The sequence below is a fragment of the Salmo salar genome, chromosome ssa14 (genome assembly GCF_905237065.1).
Source record: "Salmo salar chromosome ssa14, Ssal_v3.1, whole genome shotgun sequence".
NCBI classification, from domain to species: Eukaryota; Metazoa; Chordata; class Actinopteri; order Salmoniformes; family Salmonidae; genus Salmo; species Salmo salar.
The window spans coordinates 65703479-65721434 of record NC_059455.1 but is presented as its reverse complement, the minus strand read 5'-3'; positions in this window follow the sequence as shown (position 1 = coordinate 65721434).

Below are 17956 nucleotides of genomic sequence, written 5' to 3'. Positions count from 1 at the left end.
CCTCATGTGGCTGGAGTGTGTCAGCAGTTCCTGCAAGAGGAAGGCATTGATGCTATGGACTGGCCCGCCCGTTCCCCAGACCTGAATCCAATTGAGCACATCTGGGACATCATGTCTCGCTCCATCCACCAACGCCACGTTGCACCACAGACTGTCCAGGAGTTGGCGGATGCTTTAGTCCAGGTCTGGGAGGAGATCCCTCAGGAGACCATCCGCCACCTCATCAGGAGCATGCCCAGACGTTGAAGGGAGGTCATACAGGCATGTGGAGGCCACACACACTACTGAGCCTCATTTTGACTTGTTTTAAGGACATTACATCAAAGTTGGATCAGCCTGTAGTGTGGTTTTCCACTTTAATTTTGAGTGTAACTCCAAATCCAGACCTCCATGGGTTGATAAATTGGATTTCCATTGATTATTTTTGTGTAATTTTGTTGTCAACACATTCAACTATGTAAATATACAAGTATTTAATAAGATTATTTCATTCATTCAGATCTAGGATGTGTTATTTTAGTGTTCCCTTAATTTTTTTGAGCAGTGTATATTTTTATATCTCAGATTGTTCTGTCAATTCTCACATAGAAACTTCATTAGGAGGAAGGATGTTTGACATGCTTTTTACCTTTGTATCACAAACCATTTTTGAGAAAATCATGATAAACGCTGACCCTCAACATTCCCTGTTCACCAATGACTGCATGGCCACGCATGACTTTAACACCATCATTAAGTTTGCTGACAACACGACGGTGGTAGGCCTGATCACTGACGACGATGAGGCAGCCTATAGGGAGGAAGTCAGTGACCTGGCAGTGTTGTGCCAGGACATGACAACAACCTCTCCCTCAACGTCAGCAAGACAACAGAGCTGATCGTAGACTATAGAAAACAGAGGGGCGAGCACGCCCCCATCCACATTGATGCGGATGTAGTGGAGTGGGTTGATAGCTTTAATTGCCTCGGTGTCCACATCACAAGCGGTACAGACGCACCAAGTATGGAACCAGCAGGATCCTGAACAGCTTCTACCCCCAAGCCATAAGACTGATAAATAGTTAACCAGAAAGCTACCCGGACTATCTGCATTGACCCTTTTTGCAATATCTCTTTTGGCTCATCACATACGCTGCTGCTACTGTTTATTATCTATCCTGTTGCCTAGTCGCTTTACCCCTACCTATATCTACATACAGTATCTACATGAATTACAGTGGCAAGAAAAAGTATGTGAACCCTTTGGAATTACCTGGATTTCTGCATAAATTCGTCATACAATTTGATTTGATCTTTATCTAAGCCACAACAATAAACAAACATAGTGTGCTTAAACTCATTTTTGTATTTTTCTTGTTTATATTGAATACATCATATAAACATTCACAGTGAAAGTTAGAAAACATATGTGAACCCCTAGGCTACGATACGTAAAACACTAAACAAGACTGGTGTTCATGGGAGGACACCATGGAAGAAGCCACTGCTGTCCAAAAACAACATTGCTGCACATCTGAAGTTTGCAAAAGTGCAAGTGGATGTTCCACAGCGCTACTTGCAAAATATTCTGTGGACAGATTAAACTACATTTTTTTTATTTATTTAACCAGGCAAGTCAGTTAAGAACAAATTCTTATTTACAATGACGGCCTAGGAACAGTGGGTTAAGTGCCTTGTTCAGGGGCAGAATGACAGATTTTTACCTTGTCAGCTCGGGGATTCAATCTAGCAACCTTTCAGTTACTGGCCCAATGCTAACCACTAGGCTACCTGCCGCCCCAGTTGAGTTGTTTGGAAGGAACACACACCACTATGTGTGGAGAAAAAAAGGCACCGCACACCAACCTCAAAACCTCATCCCAACTGTAAAGTATGGTGGAGGGAGCTTCATGGTTTGGGGCTGCTTTTTTGCCTCAGGGCCTGAACAGCTTGCTATCATCGACAGAAAAATGTATTCCCAAGTTCATCAAGATATTTTACAGGAGAATGTTAGGCTGTCTGTCCGCCAATTGAAGCTCAACAGAAGTTGGGTGATGCAACAGGACAAAGACCCAAAACACTAAACAAAATGTCTTCAACAGAAGAAAATACGCCTTCTGGAGTGGCCCAGTCAGAGTCCTGACCTCAACCCGATTGAGATGCTGTGGCATGACCTCAAGAGAGCGGTTCACACCAGACATCCCAATAATATTACTGAACTGAAACAGTTTTGTAAAGAGGAATGGTCCAAAATTCCTCCTGACCGTTGTGCAGGTCTGATCCGCAACAGAAAACGTTTGGTTGAGGTTATTGCTGCCAAAGGAGGGTCAACCAGTTATTAAATCCAAGGGTTCACATACTTTTCCCACCCTGCACTGTGAATGTTTACACTGTGTGTTCAATAAAGACATGAAAATGTAGACTTGTTTGTGTGTTATTAGTTTAAGCAGACTGTGTTTGTCTATTGTTGTTACCTAGATGAAGGTCAGATCAAAATTTTATGATCAATTTATGCAGAAATCCAGGTAATTCCAAAGGGTTCACATACTTTTTCTTGCCACTGTACAGTACCTCGTACTCCTGCACATCGACTCGGTACTGGTACCATGTGTATATAGCCAAGTTAACATTACTCATTGTGTATTTATTCCTTGTGTACATTTTTTCTATGATTTCTCTTTTTTCTCTCTTTTTTTCTCTCTGCGTTGTTGGGAAGCCCGCAAAGGTTAGCATTTCACTGTTAGTCTACACCTGTTGTTTATGAAGCATGTAACAAATAAAAATGTGATTTTGAGTCATGTAAGTGGCCATTTTAGGCCCTTTTTAGACTTACAGTGCATTTGGGAAGTATTCAGACCAGTTGACTTTTTCCACATTTTGTTACGTTACAGCTTTATTCCGAAGAACACAGTGGCCTCCATCATTCTTAAATGGAAGAAGTTTGGAACCACCAAGACTCTTCCTCGAGCTGGCTGCCCGGCCAAACTTAGCAATCAGGGGAGAAGGGCCTTGGTAAGAGAGGTGACCAAGAACCTGATGGCCACTCTGACAGAGCTCCAGTGTTCCACTGTGGAGATGGGAGAACCTTCCAGAAAGACAACCATCTCTGCAGTACTCCACCATTCAGGCCTTTATGGTAGAGGGGCCAGACGGAAGCCACTCCTCATTAAAAGGCACTTGACAGCCCACTAGGAGTTTGCCAAAAGGCACCTAAAGGACTCTCAGACCATGAGAAACAAGATTCTCTGGTCTGATGAAAGCAAGATTGAACTCTTTGGCCTGAATGCCAAGCATCACGTCTGGAGGAAACCTGGCACCATCTCTATGGTGAAGCATGGTTGTGGCAGCATCATGCTGAGGGGATGTTTTTCAGCGGCAGGGACTTGGAGACCAGTCAGGGTCGAGGGAAATATGAACAGAGCAAAGTACAGAAAAATCCTTGATAAAAAGATGTGCTCAGGATGCTCACGACCTCAGACAGTGGCGAAGGTTCACCTTCCAACAGGACAATGACCTTAAGCACACAGCCAAGATAAGGTAGGAGTGGCTTCGGGACAAGTCTCTGAATGTCCTTGAGTGGCCCAGCCAGAACCCAGACTTGAACCAGATCAAACATCTCTGGAGAGACCTGAAAATAGCTGTGCAGTGACGCTCCCCTTCCAACCTGACAGAGCTTGAGAGGACCTGCAGAGAAGAATGGGAGAAACTCACCGAATACAGGTGTGTCAAGCTTGTAGCGTCATACACAAGAAGACTCAACTCTTCAATCGCTGCCTAAGGCGCTTTAACAGAGTACTAAGTGAAGGGTCTGAATACTTATGTAAATATGGTATTTCAATTTTATTATACATTTGAAATAAATTTAAAAAAATAAAATATACTAATATTAATATCTCAAATGTACCCTTTTTAATGTTGTTCAATTTAAGACATATTGTTTGTAACAATATATCTAGAAGTACATCACATTTCCAGAGTGGGCTCTCTGCTAATTCTGAAGTATACATTATATGAGCACCACCGACATAGTGAATCGGAAAATGTTTTCAAAGGGAACTCCCTCTGCTGGTGATTTGCTGAATGTGCAATCCTAAAGGAGGGCCGTGATTGGTTAATTACCTATATTTCAATTTCTATGTATACAATGGGTCATATCATTAAAGTTCCAGAGAGCCCACTCTGGAAATGTTGTGTTTGAAGAGTATATTGTTACAAACAACATAAAAAAATAAGGAAAACCTAAAAGGGTAATTTGTTTTAGATTAATATAAGTATTTTTTATGTTGAATAAATGAATGTGAAACATTTTATTTCAGAATCTAGACATACTCCATATTTGAGAGAAAACTATAAGAAGTAAAATGACACCAAGATGTCTGAATCATCTACAGTTCACAGATAAAAGGGTCATGAGTAGATTTAAAAGGGCCTAAAATGGACACTTTCATCATGATTTTCTTAAAAAATGGTTTGTGATACAAAAACCATGTCAAACATCCTTTCTCACAAATAAGTTACTATGTTAGACTTGCCCCCCCAATTTTTTTTTTTTACCCTTCGTTCATATTCATAAAGGTTAGTGAACGAGGGCAGAAGGGAGGGAGGAAGCAATTTGCCTTTGCTGGGATAAGCAAGCGCTTCCTTGCTTTGAACAACTTTTTACTATTTTACCCCTTTGACTGTCTTGTGCTTACACATGCAAATAGGTAATTTGCTTGTTGTTCATTTTGTGGCCACAAGATGGCAACAGATCCTTATAGTGTTTTAAGATAATCAAATTTCACTGCAGTCAATTTCCTGGCAATCCCCCCAAAAGCCATACATGAGTGTCAGCATTTAGGAGTATTTAATATATAGATATTTTTTATTTAACGAGGCAAGTCAGTTAAGAACAAATTCTTATTCACAATGACGGCCTACACCGGCCTATGCGCCTCCCTATGGGACTCCCAATCACAGCCAGTTGTGATACAGCCTGGATTCAAACTAGGGTGTCTGTAGTGATGCCTCTAGCACTGAGATGCAGTGCCTTAGACTGCTGCACCACTTGGGAGACCGAAAGTGGAGTCACACAGTGGGTCTCATTACAACATTCTTAGTACTTTCTGGTGCGCTAATGAATAGCTCTGTAAATGTGATGACAGGAGGCCCAAGTGGTTTAAAGAATTACAGTGAATTTGAAGTTTCCTTTGTAGTCGCTTAATAATTAACATCATTGGGCACGTGACCTTTCCTGGTCTGGTTTTAATGAACAACTCTCTGGAACAGACAGTGGTCTGATTCAGTACATAGAAGTGAAGGTATACTGTGCTTTTTCCCAGAAAATACTTTCCTTTGTAGACCACCAAAATTAACAGTCATTGCAATGGTATTTGACATGGCAAACGTTGCTGGTTAAGATACAATGTTCTTTAACTTTTCCTATATGGGTAAGTTTATGTGTAGCAGCCTACTCTTGAACTAAAGTGACCAAGTCAGCCTTGACCCAAAGACATTGCTCAGGACCAAGATGACATACATAAAGAGTAGCAGTGCATGGGTAAAATTACTGAGGAAGCCAAGCCTGAAAAAAAAGCCATATTACAACCTATGTGTTGTAATAATTCCGTTGTTTGCTCTATAACCTATTAGTTCATATACATTACGACTGGGATATATAGGCCTAAATCCGAGACAATAAGAAGACAGTGGCAGAATAGAAATCCTTGCTCGCTAGCCTAATTTCTTTTCATGGGCAACCTTAGCTATTTAACATTAGCCTTCTACATCTAGCTACATATTGAACTTCCATTCCCTCAGGCCAGGGGCACAATGTATGAATGTATGGTTAGATCAGAATCGCCGTTATAGTCACTGGCCAGTACTGAGAATTAAGTAAAACCACATGTCCAAAATCCCTATTTCCACCCATGGCTAATTTAGGAAAAGGACAATTTTAGCTAGCTAGCCACCGGAGGACAACAACACAATGAGATGCGATGTGATAGGGGAGAATCCAAACTGTCTTCCCTTAACACGTTTTTGGTACGCCAGGACCATTCACAGTTGAGTTGACTCAGTTTAGCATGTCAGAATATTTTTGACATTTTACTCTGCTAACATTAGAAGAGAGCATGTTTTTTTTAAACGTGAAGACGAAAAGTTTTATACAATAAATGAATGTTCAGCGCCTCATATTGCTCTAGATATGGCACCAGGCCTCTGACTTACTGACAGAGTCAATAAGTGAACGAACATATTAATTATTATGAATGACTATGAGTCCGTCTTTCCTTGATGTACAAGGTGTTTGTAATATGATGTAATACTTTTTGGACTGAGAGCCATGTACAGTGCCTTCAGAAAGTATTCATACCGTTGACTTATTCCACATTTGTTGTGTTACATCCTGAATTCAAAATATATATTTTTTTATTCTCACCCATCTACACGCAATAGCCCATGATGACAAAGTGAAAACTTGTATTTTTTTGTGCAAATGTATGAAAATGAAATACAGAAATATGTCATTTACATAAGTATTCACACACATGAGTCAATACTTTCTAGGTGCACCTTTGGTAGCGATTACAGCTGTGAGTCTTTCTGGGTAAGTCTCTAATCCACACCTGGATTGTGCAACAACTGCTCGTTATTCTTTTCAAAATTCTTTACGCTGTCACATTGGTATTTGATCATTGCTAGACAACCATTTTCAGGTCTTTCCATTGATTTTCGAGTAGATTTAAGTCAAAACTGTAACTCGGCCACTCAGGAACTTTCACTGTCTTCTCGGTAAACAACTCCAGTGTAGATTTGGCCTTGTGTTTTAGGTTTTTCTCCTACTGAAAGGTGAATTAATCTCCCAGTGTCTGTTGGAATGCAGACTGAACCAGGTTTTCCTCTAGAATTTTGCCTGTGCTTAGCTACATTCTGTTTATTTTGTATCCTGAAAAACTTCCCAGTCCTTAACGATTACAAGCATACCGATAACATGAGGCAGCCATTACTATGCTTGACCATATGGAGAGTGGTACTCAGTAATGTGTTGTATTGGATTTACCCCAAACATAACACTTTGTATTCAGGACAAAAGTGAATTGCTTTGCCACATTTTTTGCAGTATTACTTTAGTGCCTTGTTGCAAACAGGGTTTATGTTTTGTGATTATTGTGATTTTGCCATTGTAAATGTTTGTAGGCCTATGTAGCCAAATTGTGTCTATGATCATATGCTATCCATTCATGTTTTTGGTATGTTATTTAATTTTTTTAATATCTGAGAATTAACCAATGATATCAGACCATGATTACAGACACCTGTATTAAATTATTGCATCTGAGCTCCTAGAGTGTGCGGCTTTCCTTTAACTTTTCTAGTATTGTGGAGTAACTACAATGTTGTTGATCCATCCTCAGTTTTCTCATATCACAGCCATTAAGCTCTGTAACTGTTTTCAAGTTACCACTGGCCACATGGTGAAATCCCTGAGCAGTTTCCTTCCTCTTCGGCAACTGAGTTAGGAAGGTTGCCTGTATCTTTGAAGTGACTGGGTGTATTGATACACCATCCAAAATGTAATTAATAACTTCACCATGTACAAAGGGATTTTCAATGTCTACCTGATCTACATAATTGTATGTGTGGGGTACAGAGATTAGGTAGTCATTCAAAAATCACGTTAAACATTATTATTGTACACAGAGTGAGTCCATGCAACTTATTATGTGACTTGTTTAGCAAATTTTACTCCTGAACTTATTTAAGCTTGCCATAACAAAGGAGTTTAATACTTATTATGTCACGCCTGCTCTCGCTCTTCCTCCCCAGCATTACGCACACCTGCCTTCCCCCCGTCACACGCATCAGCGATCATTGGACTCACGTGGACTCAATTACTTGTGTCATTACCTTCCCTATATCTGTCTGTTCCCAAGCTCTGTTCCCTGCTTCGGGATTAATTGTCTCATGTCCGTTTTACCCGTGTACCGATGCTGTTCCTGTCTCGTTTCCTTGTCTGTTCCCGAATAAATGTCTGACTCCCCGTACCTGCTTCTCCTGTCCGGCATCGGCCATTACATATTAGCTCAAGACATTTCAGCTTTTCATTTTTAATTAATTTGTAAAAAGTTCGAAAACCATAATTCCGCTTCGACATTATGGGGTATTGTGTGTAGGCCAGTGACCAAAAATCTAAACTTTATCCATTTTAAATTCAGGCTGTAACACGAAAATATTTGGAAAAATTCAAGGGGTGTGAATACTTTCAGGATGCACTGTATCTCTAGGGCGTTGGTTGGTTGAATAGCCATTGACGTAAGCATATGCAACAGTCAAATCAGATGGGATAATTTTAGCCAATATGATTTTTCTATTCAAATTGGCACAATACACAAGACTGTAGTACTGTACACAACTGAATGACTCTATTTCCTGCTAGGCCAAGGTGGTCTTGAATTTCTCAACGATCAATGACCACCAGATTGTAGGATCAGACAATCAATTCACATGCAGAATAACAATTTTTTCTATATTATTCTGTTTAGTACAGCATCTTCAAATTGAGACACTCAAGATGGTAAAAGCACTGAGTTTTAAATTGTTTTATAGAATTTCTACGTAAGCAAAGCCAAGCAAAACATGCCATTTGCTTAGAAGGTTATGGTTTGTGCTTTGAATGGGCTGCAGGTGAGTTGATACTGTATTTAGATCATGTTGGTATAATGCACTGTTTATTAGGGTGCTTTCTATATTTGAGTTGACGTCTAGTCAGCATGTCGCTCTACTCAGCACGTACCTCTAGTCAAATTTCCTTTTATAAAGTAATTTGCATAGACTGAATGCACTGTCAGTTATGTGCTGAGAAACCAGACAACCCCATTCAGGGGAAAAGCTTTCGTGACAGCAGCATGCATGTTATACTGTACTATCTGTGTACATATAGTGAAAACATCCTCATCATATACGTCACAGTTGTCGTAGTGATGAGACCAAAACGCAGCAGGTGCTCATCTTGACATTTTAATAAATTCAAAATGAACACCAAAATAACAAAAAGAACGAACGATCAACAAACAGTCTGGCAAGGCTAAACACAGAACAATCTCCCACAAATGACAAACACAAACACACCCTAATATATGGGACTCTCAATCAAAGGCAAATAGACAACACCTGCCTTCAACTGAGAGTCCCAACCCCAATTAACCAAACATAGAAACAGACACACTAGACTAAACATAGAATACATGAAAATCAAACAGTGCCCAAAAAAACCCGGAATACTTAAATCAAATGCCCTTCTAGAAAAACACCACCCCGAACCACATAAAACAAATACCCTCTGCCACGTCCTGACCAAACTACAATAACAATTAACCCTTATACTGGCCAGGACGTGACAGTACCCCCCCCCCCAAAGGTGCTAACCCCGGAAGCACCTCAAAAATAACAAAAACCCCAAACAACAACAAAAAAATCCCCCTAAACTAAAGGGAGGGAAGGGAGGGTGGCTGCCGTCACCGACAGCACTTGTGCTACACCCCCCCCCAACCCACCTATGCAGGTGGTGGTTCAGGCTCCGGCCTATTGTCCTCCAGAGTGCCGACCGACCCGATCAGCCTCGGACCATAGGCAGACTCCCCCTGCTCCGGATCATGGGCAGACCTCCACCTCTCCACCCTGTATGCAGACTCAGCCATTAAACAGTTAATCTCTTTAAGTTCTGAATTTTCAGGCTTACTTAGTTCAAGGTTGCTGCTAGACTCCCTTGGGTCTTGGTCATCTGCAGACTCTGGGCAGATGGGCCACTCTGGCTGATCCTGGCCGCTGGGGCAGTCTGGCAGCTCCGGGCAGTCTGGCCGCTCTGGCGGCTCCGGGCAGTCTGGCCGCTCTGGCGGCTCCGGGCAGTCTGGCCGCTCTGGCGGCTCCGGGCAGTCTGGCGGCTCTGGCGACTCCTGACTGACGGGCGGCTCTGGCGACTCCTGACTGACGGGCGGCTCTGGCGACTCCTGACTGACGGGCGGCTCTGGCGACTCCTGACTGACGGGCGGCTCTGGCGACTCCTGACTGACGGGCGGCTCTGGCGACTCCTGACTGACGGGCGGCTCTGGCGACTCCTGACTGACGGGCGGCTCTGGCGACTCCTGACTGACGGGCGGCTCTGGCGACTCCTGACTGACGGGCGGCTCTGGCGACTCCTGACTGACGGGCGGCTCTGTCGACTCCTGACTGACGGGCGGCTCTGGCGACTCCTGACTGACGGGCGGCTCTGGCGACTCTTGACTGACGGGCGGTTCTGGCGACTCTTGACTGACGGGCAGTTCTGGCGACTCTTGACTGACGGGCAGCTCTGGCGACTCTTAACTGACGGGCAGCTCTGGCGACTCTTGACTGATGGGCAGTCCTGGCGACTCTTGACTGACGGGCAGCCCTGGCGACGTCGGACTGGGATGACGCACTTGAAGCCTGGTGCGTGGTGCTGGTACTGGACGTACCAGACTGGGAACACGTACCTCCAGGCTAGTGCGGGGAGCTGGCCTGGGGCTCCATTCTTGCCCCGCAAAACTGCCCTTGTGCCCCCCCCAAAAAAAGTATTGGGGCTGCCTCTCGAATTTCCTAAACTCTTCCATCGCCCTGGAAACGCTCCTCCTTAACTCTGCCCATGTCCATCCTTCCTCGTTCCTCTGCTGCTTGGTCCTGGTTTGGTGGGAGATTCTGTCACAGTTGTCGTAGTGATGAGACCAAAACGCAGCAGGTATGTGTATGCTCATCTTGACATTTTAATAAATTCAAAATGAACACCAAAATAACAAAAAGAACGAACGATCAACAAACAGTCTGGCAAGGCTAAACACAGAACAATCTCCCACAAATGACAAACACACCCTAATATATGGGACTCTCAATCAAAGGCAAATCGACAACACCTGCCTTCAACTGAGAGTCCCAACCCCAATTAACCAAACATAGAAACAGATACACTAGACTAAACATAGAATACATGAAAATCAAACAGTGCCCAAAAAACCCCGGAATACTTAAATCAAATGCCCTTCTAGAAAAACACCACCCCGAACCACATAAAACAAATACCCTCTGCCACGTCCTGACCAAACTACAATAACAATTCATCCTTATACTGGCCAGGACGTGACAATATATTTACAAAACAAATGTATGGTAGGCTATGTGCTGTGTCTGTTTTCAGAACTAGAACTACACATAGCTGATAAAACAAAATTGCACTAGGCTATGTAATAGCTACATTAACAAAATGCAAAATAGAACACTTTGCATGATACACTTGTGTGTGTTTTTCTGGACACACTTTGCAGCACTTTATGGCACTCAGTATGGAGTCAATTCCATATCAGTGCAGTCAATTCTTGGAGTGAAACTCAATTTTAGGAACAGACAAATACATTAATGAATGAATATCCTCATAAAAAGTGGCCCTTTCATTTACTGAAATTAAATATAATCAACCCCAACCCTGTAGGGTGCCATTAGTTTTACATGCCTAAATTATAATCCATATTAAAGTGCATTTCTTCAAAAGGTATTGATGTGGGATCTAGACATCAAACTGAAGAATGCTGCTATTGGGAAAGGAATGGTTTCCACCTTATACAAGCTGGTTGGCCTCTTCCCCAAACAGCAACACCCCTGCTCAGTTATGTTGGGAACAGGAAATTGGGAAGAGGACATGGGTGTATCTCTCACCACAGTTCAGTGGGATGGGATGCAATATGTAAAAACACAACTTTGTAAGGTATACAATTATTCAAATGAAGGTCTTGTACAGGGCTTATATCAAATCAAATCAAATTGTATTCGTCACCCGAATTCAACAGGTGTAGACCTAACAATGAAATGCTTACTTACAACCCCTTAACCAACAATGCTGCAGTTAAAAAATAAATAAATAAATAAATAAATAAATAAAGAAATAATATATATATATATATATATAATCTAAATAAAACAATATCTGCTGTACCTACAGTATATAATGTTGGAAAAAGTCAGTTACAAATGTTTCTGTCCTGGTTAAGAACAAGTTTGATTACATTTCCAACATCCTCTCTCACGTGGAAATTCTGTAAGAGTAATGTACATGCCAATTATTTGATGGTCCGACCACATTCTGTCCCCTATCAACACTTTTTAAACTTTTGATGCCAGCGAGAATAACATAAGAAAGTAGTCAAGATGACTTGCTTGACTGATCGTCCACCATGTATATCTCACTAGGTCAGGATATTTAAGCCTCCATATATCCACTAGTTCCAAAATACCCATGATATTCGTGATGTCCTTAAGTGCATAAGGGTGGTAGTTTGTGGTCTGATTTCCTTTACGGTCCATTGAGGTATATAAAGCCGTATTATAATCTCACACCATAATAATAGAGTCTTGAATTGCATGTAGACTTGATAAATTATTATATATATCTTCAAAGAAGCGTGGTGAGGTTGGTAATACATCTGTTCTGGAAATGTCCAGCCGTCAAAAGATTTTGGACTGAGGTAGATGATATGTTGTCTGGATTTTTTGTTGTTGTATGTATCCCACTTTTTCTGTAGTGTGCCTGTTAGGAAGTAGGGTGGACAATATCCAATTTAAAAACCTCTCAACGTATTAGTGCATTGGCCTTCCTATTAGTCAAACGGACAATACTGGAAAGTGCGTAAACCGCAGTGCTTCAGCATGGACATTTAGTTAAGGGACCTTATGGACATATTGACTATAGAACGAGTGGCATTGGCCCTCCAGAACTATGACAGTGGCTTAGGTGGTATTTGGGATGTTATAAGAACTTATCTAATGGCGCCGGAGGGGATGGTTGATGTTTTAGTTGCTCCTAACCAACTATGCTATTTTGTTAGATTTTTTGCACTGTTTGTAACTTTTTAAAAAAAACGTATTTTGTATGTAATGTTGCTGCTACTGTCTCTTATGACCCAAAATAACTTCTGGACATCAGAACAGCGATTACTCACCTCGAACTGGAAGAAAACATTTTCTTTAACGAGTCCCATGGGAAAGATATACTGCTTTCCCGGGAACAGGCCCAAATCCCTGTCATTTGCCTGAAGAACAGACCGAAAAAAGGGGCCCGAGGTCGGGCTGCCTTCTGAGAATTCGTAGGCGAGAGAGTAAAGTCCCACTGCAATCCATTCTATTGGCCAACGTGCAATCATTGGAAAATAAAATCGATGACGTACAATAACACAATAGAAAAAATTAAGTCTATATACAGTGTGTGCAAATGTTGTGAGGAGGTAAGCCAATAGATAGGCCATGGTAGCGAAGTAATTCAAATTTAGCAAATTAACACTGGAGTGATAGATGAGCAGATGGTGATGTGCAAGTAGAGATACTGGTGTGCAAAAGAGCAGAAAAGTAAATAAAAACAGTATGAGGATGAGGTAGGTAGATTGGGTGGGCTATTTACAGATGGGCTATGTACAGCTGCAGCGATCGATTAGCTGCTCAGATAGCTGATGTTTAAAGTTAGTGAGGGAAATATAAGTCTCCAACTTCAGCAATTTGTGCAATTCGTTGCAGTCATTGGCAGCAGAGAACTGGAAGGAAAGGCGGCCAAAGGAGGTGTTGGCTTTGGGGAGCGCGTGCTACAGGTGGGTGTTGTTATCGTGACCATTGAGCTGTGATAAGGCGGAGCTTTACCTAGCATAGAATTATAGATGACCTGGAGCCAGTGGGTCTGGCAACGAATATGTAGCGAGGGCCAGCCAACTAGAGCATACAGGTCGCAGTGGTGGGTGGTATAAGGGGCTTTGGTGACAAAACGGATGGCACTGTGATAGACTGCATCTAGTTTGCTGAGTAGAGTATTGGAAGCTATTTTGTAAATGACATCGCCGAAGTCGAGGATCGGTAGGATAGTCAGTTTTACGAGGGTATGTTTGGCGGTATGAGTGAAGGAGGCTTTGTTGCGAAATAGGAAGCCGATTCTAGATTTAATTTTGGATTGGAGATGTTTAAATATGAATCTGAAAGGAGAGTTTACAGTCTAGCCAGACACCTAGGTATTTGTAGTTGTCCACATATTCTAAGTCAGAGCCGTCCAGAGTACTGATGCTAGTCAGGTGAAAAGCATGCATTTGGTTTTACTAGCGTTTAAAAGCAGTTGGGCGCCACGGAAGGAGTGTTGTATGGCATTGAAGCTTGTTTGGAGGTTAGTTAACACAGTGTCCAAAGAAGGGCCAGATGTATACAGAAGGGTGTCGTCTGCGTAGAGGTGGATCAGGGATTCACCCGCAGCAAAAGCGACATCATATATACACTGCTCAAAAAAATAAAGGGAACACTAAAATAACACATCCTAGATCTGAATGAATTAAATAATCTTATTAAATACTTTTTTCTTTACATAGTTGGATGTGCTGACAACAAATCACACAAAAATAATCAATGGAAATCCAATTTATCAACCCATGGAGGTCTGGATTTGGAGTCACACTCAAAATTAAAGTGGAAAACCACACTACAGGTGTCACGAGCGGAATGAACAGTTTAAGGAGTGAGTCAAACGCAGGAGACTGAGGTCCGTTGGAACAATCTTAATTTAATAAATCCACGGGTAAGTTTCACATACGGCTGGGAGCATAACAGTCAGAAAAATGGACAAAAAGAAGCTCCGTTCAAAAGGCAGACGGGGCGCAGCCCGGCAACCCTAATGCCTAGATAATAAACGTAACACCACACATAACAACGAACAATCCCGCACAAAATCCTAGCTAAACACAGACAGACTAAATAACCCCCCCACTAATGACAAAACACAAAACAGGTGCAAACAAAAACCAGACATAACTAATAGACACTGAAACACAGATCGGTGGCAGCTAGTAGGCCGGCGACGACGACCGCCGAGCGCCGCTCGACCGAGGAGAGGCGCCCCCTTCTGTGGATGTTGTGACAACAGGCTGATCCAACTTTGATGTAATGTCCTTAAAACAAGTCAAAATGAGGCTCAGTAGTGTGTGTGGCCTCCACGTGCCTGTATGACCTCCCTACAATGCCTGGGCATGCTCCTGATGAGGTGGCCGATGGTCTCCTGAGGGATCTCCTCCCAGACCAGGACTAAAGCATCCGCCAACTCCTGGACAGTCTGTGGTGCAACGTGGCGTTGGGGGATGGAGCGAGACATGATGTCCCAGATGTGCTCAATTGGATTCAGGTCTGGGGAACGGGCGGGCCAGTCCATAGCATCAATGCCTTCCTCTTGCAGGAACTGCTGACACACTCCAACCACATGAGGTCTAGCATTGTCTTGCATTAGGAGGAACCCAGGGCCAACCGCACCAGCATATGGTCTCACAAGGGGTCTGAGGATCTCATCTCTGTACCTAGTCAGGCTACCTCTGGCGAGCACATGGAGGGCTGTGCGGCCCCCCAAAGAAATGCCACCCCACACCATGACTGACCCACCGCCAAATCGGTCATGCTGGAGGATGCTGCAGGCAGCAGAACGTTCTCCACGGCGGCCCCTGGACTCTGTCACGTCTGTCACATGTTCTCAGTGTGAACCTGCGAAGTGTGAATCTGTGAAGAGCACAGGGCGCCAGTGGCGAATTTGCCAATCTTGGTGTTCTCTGGCAAATGCCAAACGTCCTGCACGGTGTTGGGCTGTAAGCACAACCCCCACCTGTGGATGTCGGGCCCTCATACCACTCTCATGGAGTCCATTTGAGCAGACACATGCACATTTGTGGCCTGCTGGAGGTAATTTTGCAGGGCTCTGGCAGTGCTCCTCCTGCTCCTCCTTGCACAAAGGCAGAGGTAGCGGTCCTGCTGCTGGGTTGTTGCCCTCCTACGGCCTCCTCCAAGTCTCCTGATGTACTGGCCTGTCTCCTGGTAGCGCCTCCATGCTCTGGACACTACGCTGACAGACACAGCAAACCTTCTTGCCACAGCTCGCATTGATGTGCCATCCTGGATGAGCTGCACTACCTGAGCCACTTGTGTGGGTTGTATACTCCGTCTCATGCTACCACTAGAGTGAAAGCACCGCCAGCATTCAAAAGTTACCAAAACATCAGCCAGGAAGCATAGGAACTGAGAAGTGGTCTGTGGTCACCAACTGCAGAACCACTCCTTTATTGGGGGTGTCTTGCTAATTGCCTATAATTTCCACCTGTTGTCTATTCCATTTGCACAACAGCATGTGAAATTTATTGTCAATCAGTGTTGCTTCCTAAGTGGACAATTTGATTTCACAGAAGTGTGACTGACTTGGAGTTACATTGTGTTGTTTAATTGTTCCCTTTATTTTTTTGAGCAGTGTATATACATATATACAATCAAGATTATCCTACCAACGGGACATCAAAAACTGTAATATCTTATGTTTCACAGAGTCGTGGCTGAACGACGACACGGATAATGTAGAGCTGGCAGGAGTTTCCATGCACCGGCAGAACAGAGAAGCTACGTCTGGTAAGACAAGGGGTGGGGTTGTGTGTTTATTTGTCAGTAACATCTCGTGCGCGATGTCTAATATTAAAGAAGTCTCTAGGTATTGCTCGCCTGAGGTAGAGTGCCTTATGATAAGCTGTAGACCACACTATCTACCATGAGAGTTCTCATCTACATTATTCATAGCCGTCTATTTACCACCACAGACCGATGCTGGCACTAAGTCCGCACTCAACCAATTCTATAAGGCCATAAGCAAACAAGAAAATGTTCATCCAGAAGCAGCGCTCCAAGTGGCTGGGGACTTTAATGCAGGCAAACTTATATTGGTTTTACATTTTCTACCAGAATGTGACATGTGCAATGAGAGGAAAAAAAACTCTAGACCACCTTTACTCCACACACAGAGACGCATACAAAGCTCTCCCCCACCCTCCATTTGGCAAATCTGACCATAATTCTATCCTCCTGATTCCTGCTTATAAGCAAAAACTAAAGCAGGATCTACCAGTGACTCGCTCAATACGGAAGTGGTCAGATGACGCAGATGCTACGCTACAGGACTGTTTTGCTAGCACAGACTGGAATATGTTCCGGTATTCATCCAATGGCATTGAGGAGTATACCACCTCAGTCATCGGCTTCATCAATAAGTGCATCGAGGATGTCGTTCCCACAGTGACCGTATGTACATATCCCAACCAGAAGCCATGGATTACAGGCAACATCCGCACCGAGCTAAAAGCTAGACCCACTCCAATTCGCATACCGCCCCAACAGATCCACAGGTGACGCAATCTCCACACCGCCCTTTCCCACCTGGACAAAAGGAACACTTATGTGAGAATGCTGTTCATTGACTACAGCTCAGTGTTCAACACCATAGTGCCCTCAATGCGCATCACTAAGCTATGGACCCTGGGACTAAAAACCTCACTCTGCAACTGGATCCTGGACTTCCTGACGGGCCGCTTCCAGGTGGTAAGAGTAGGCAACAACACATCTGCCACACTGATCCTCAACACTGGGGCCCCTCGGGGGTGTGTACTTAGTCCCCTACTGTAATCCCTGTTCACATGACGACTATGTGGCCAAACATGACTCCAACACCATCATTAAGTTTGCTGACGACACAACAGTGGTAGGCCTGATCACCGACAATGATGATCGGGAGGAGGTCAGAGACCTGGCAGTGTGGTGCCAGGACAACAATCTCTCTGTCAATGTGAACAAGACAAAGGAGCTGATTATGGACTACAGGAAAAGGCGGGCCGAACAGGCCCCCATTAACATTGATGGGGCTAGAGTGGAGCGGGTCGAGAGTTTCAAGTTCCTTGGTGTCCACATCACCAACGAACTATCATGGTCCAAACACACCAAGACAGTCATGAAGAGGGCACGACAGCATCTTTTCCCCCTCAGGAGACAAGATTTGGAATGGGTCCCCAGATCCTCAAAAAGTTCTACAGTTGCACCATCGAGAGCATCCTGACAAGTTGCATCACCACCTGGTATGACAACTGCTCGGCATCTGACCGTAAGGCGCTACAGA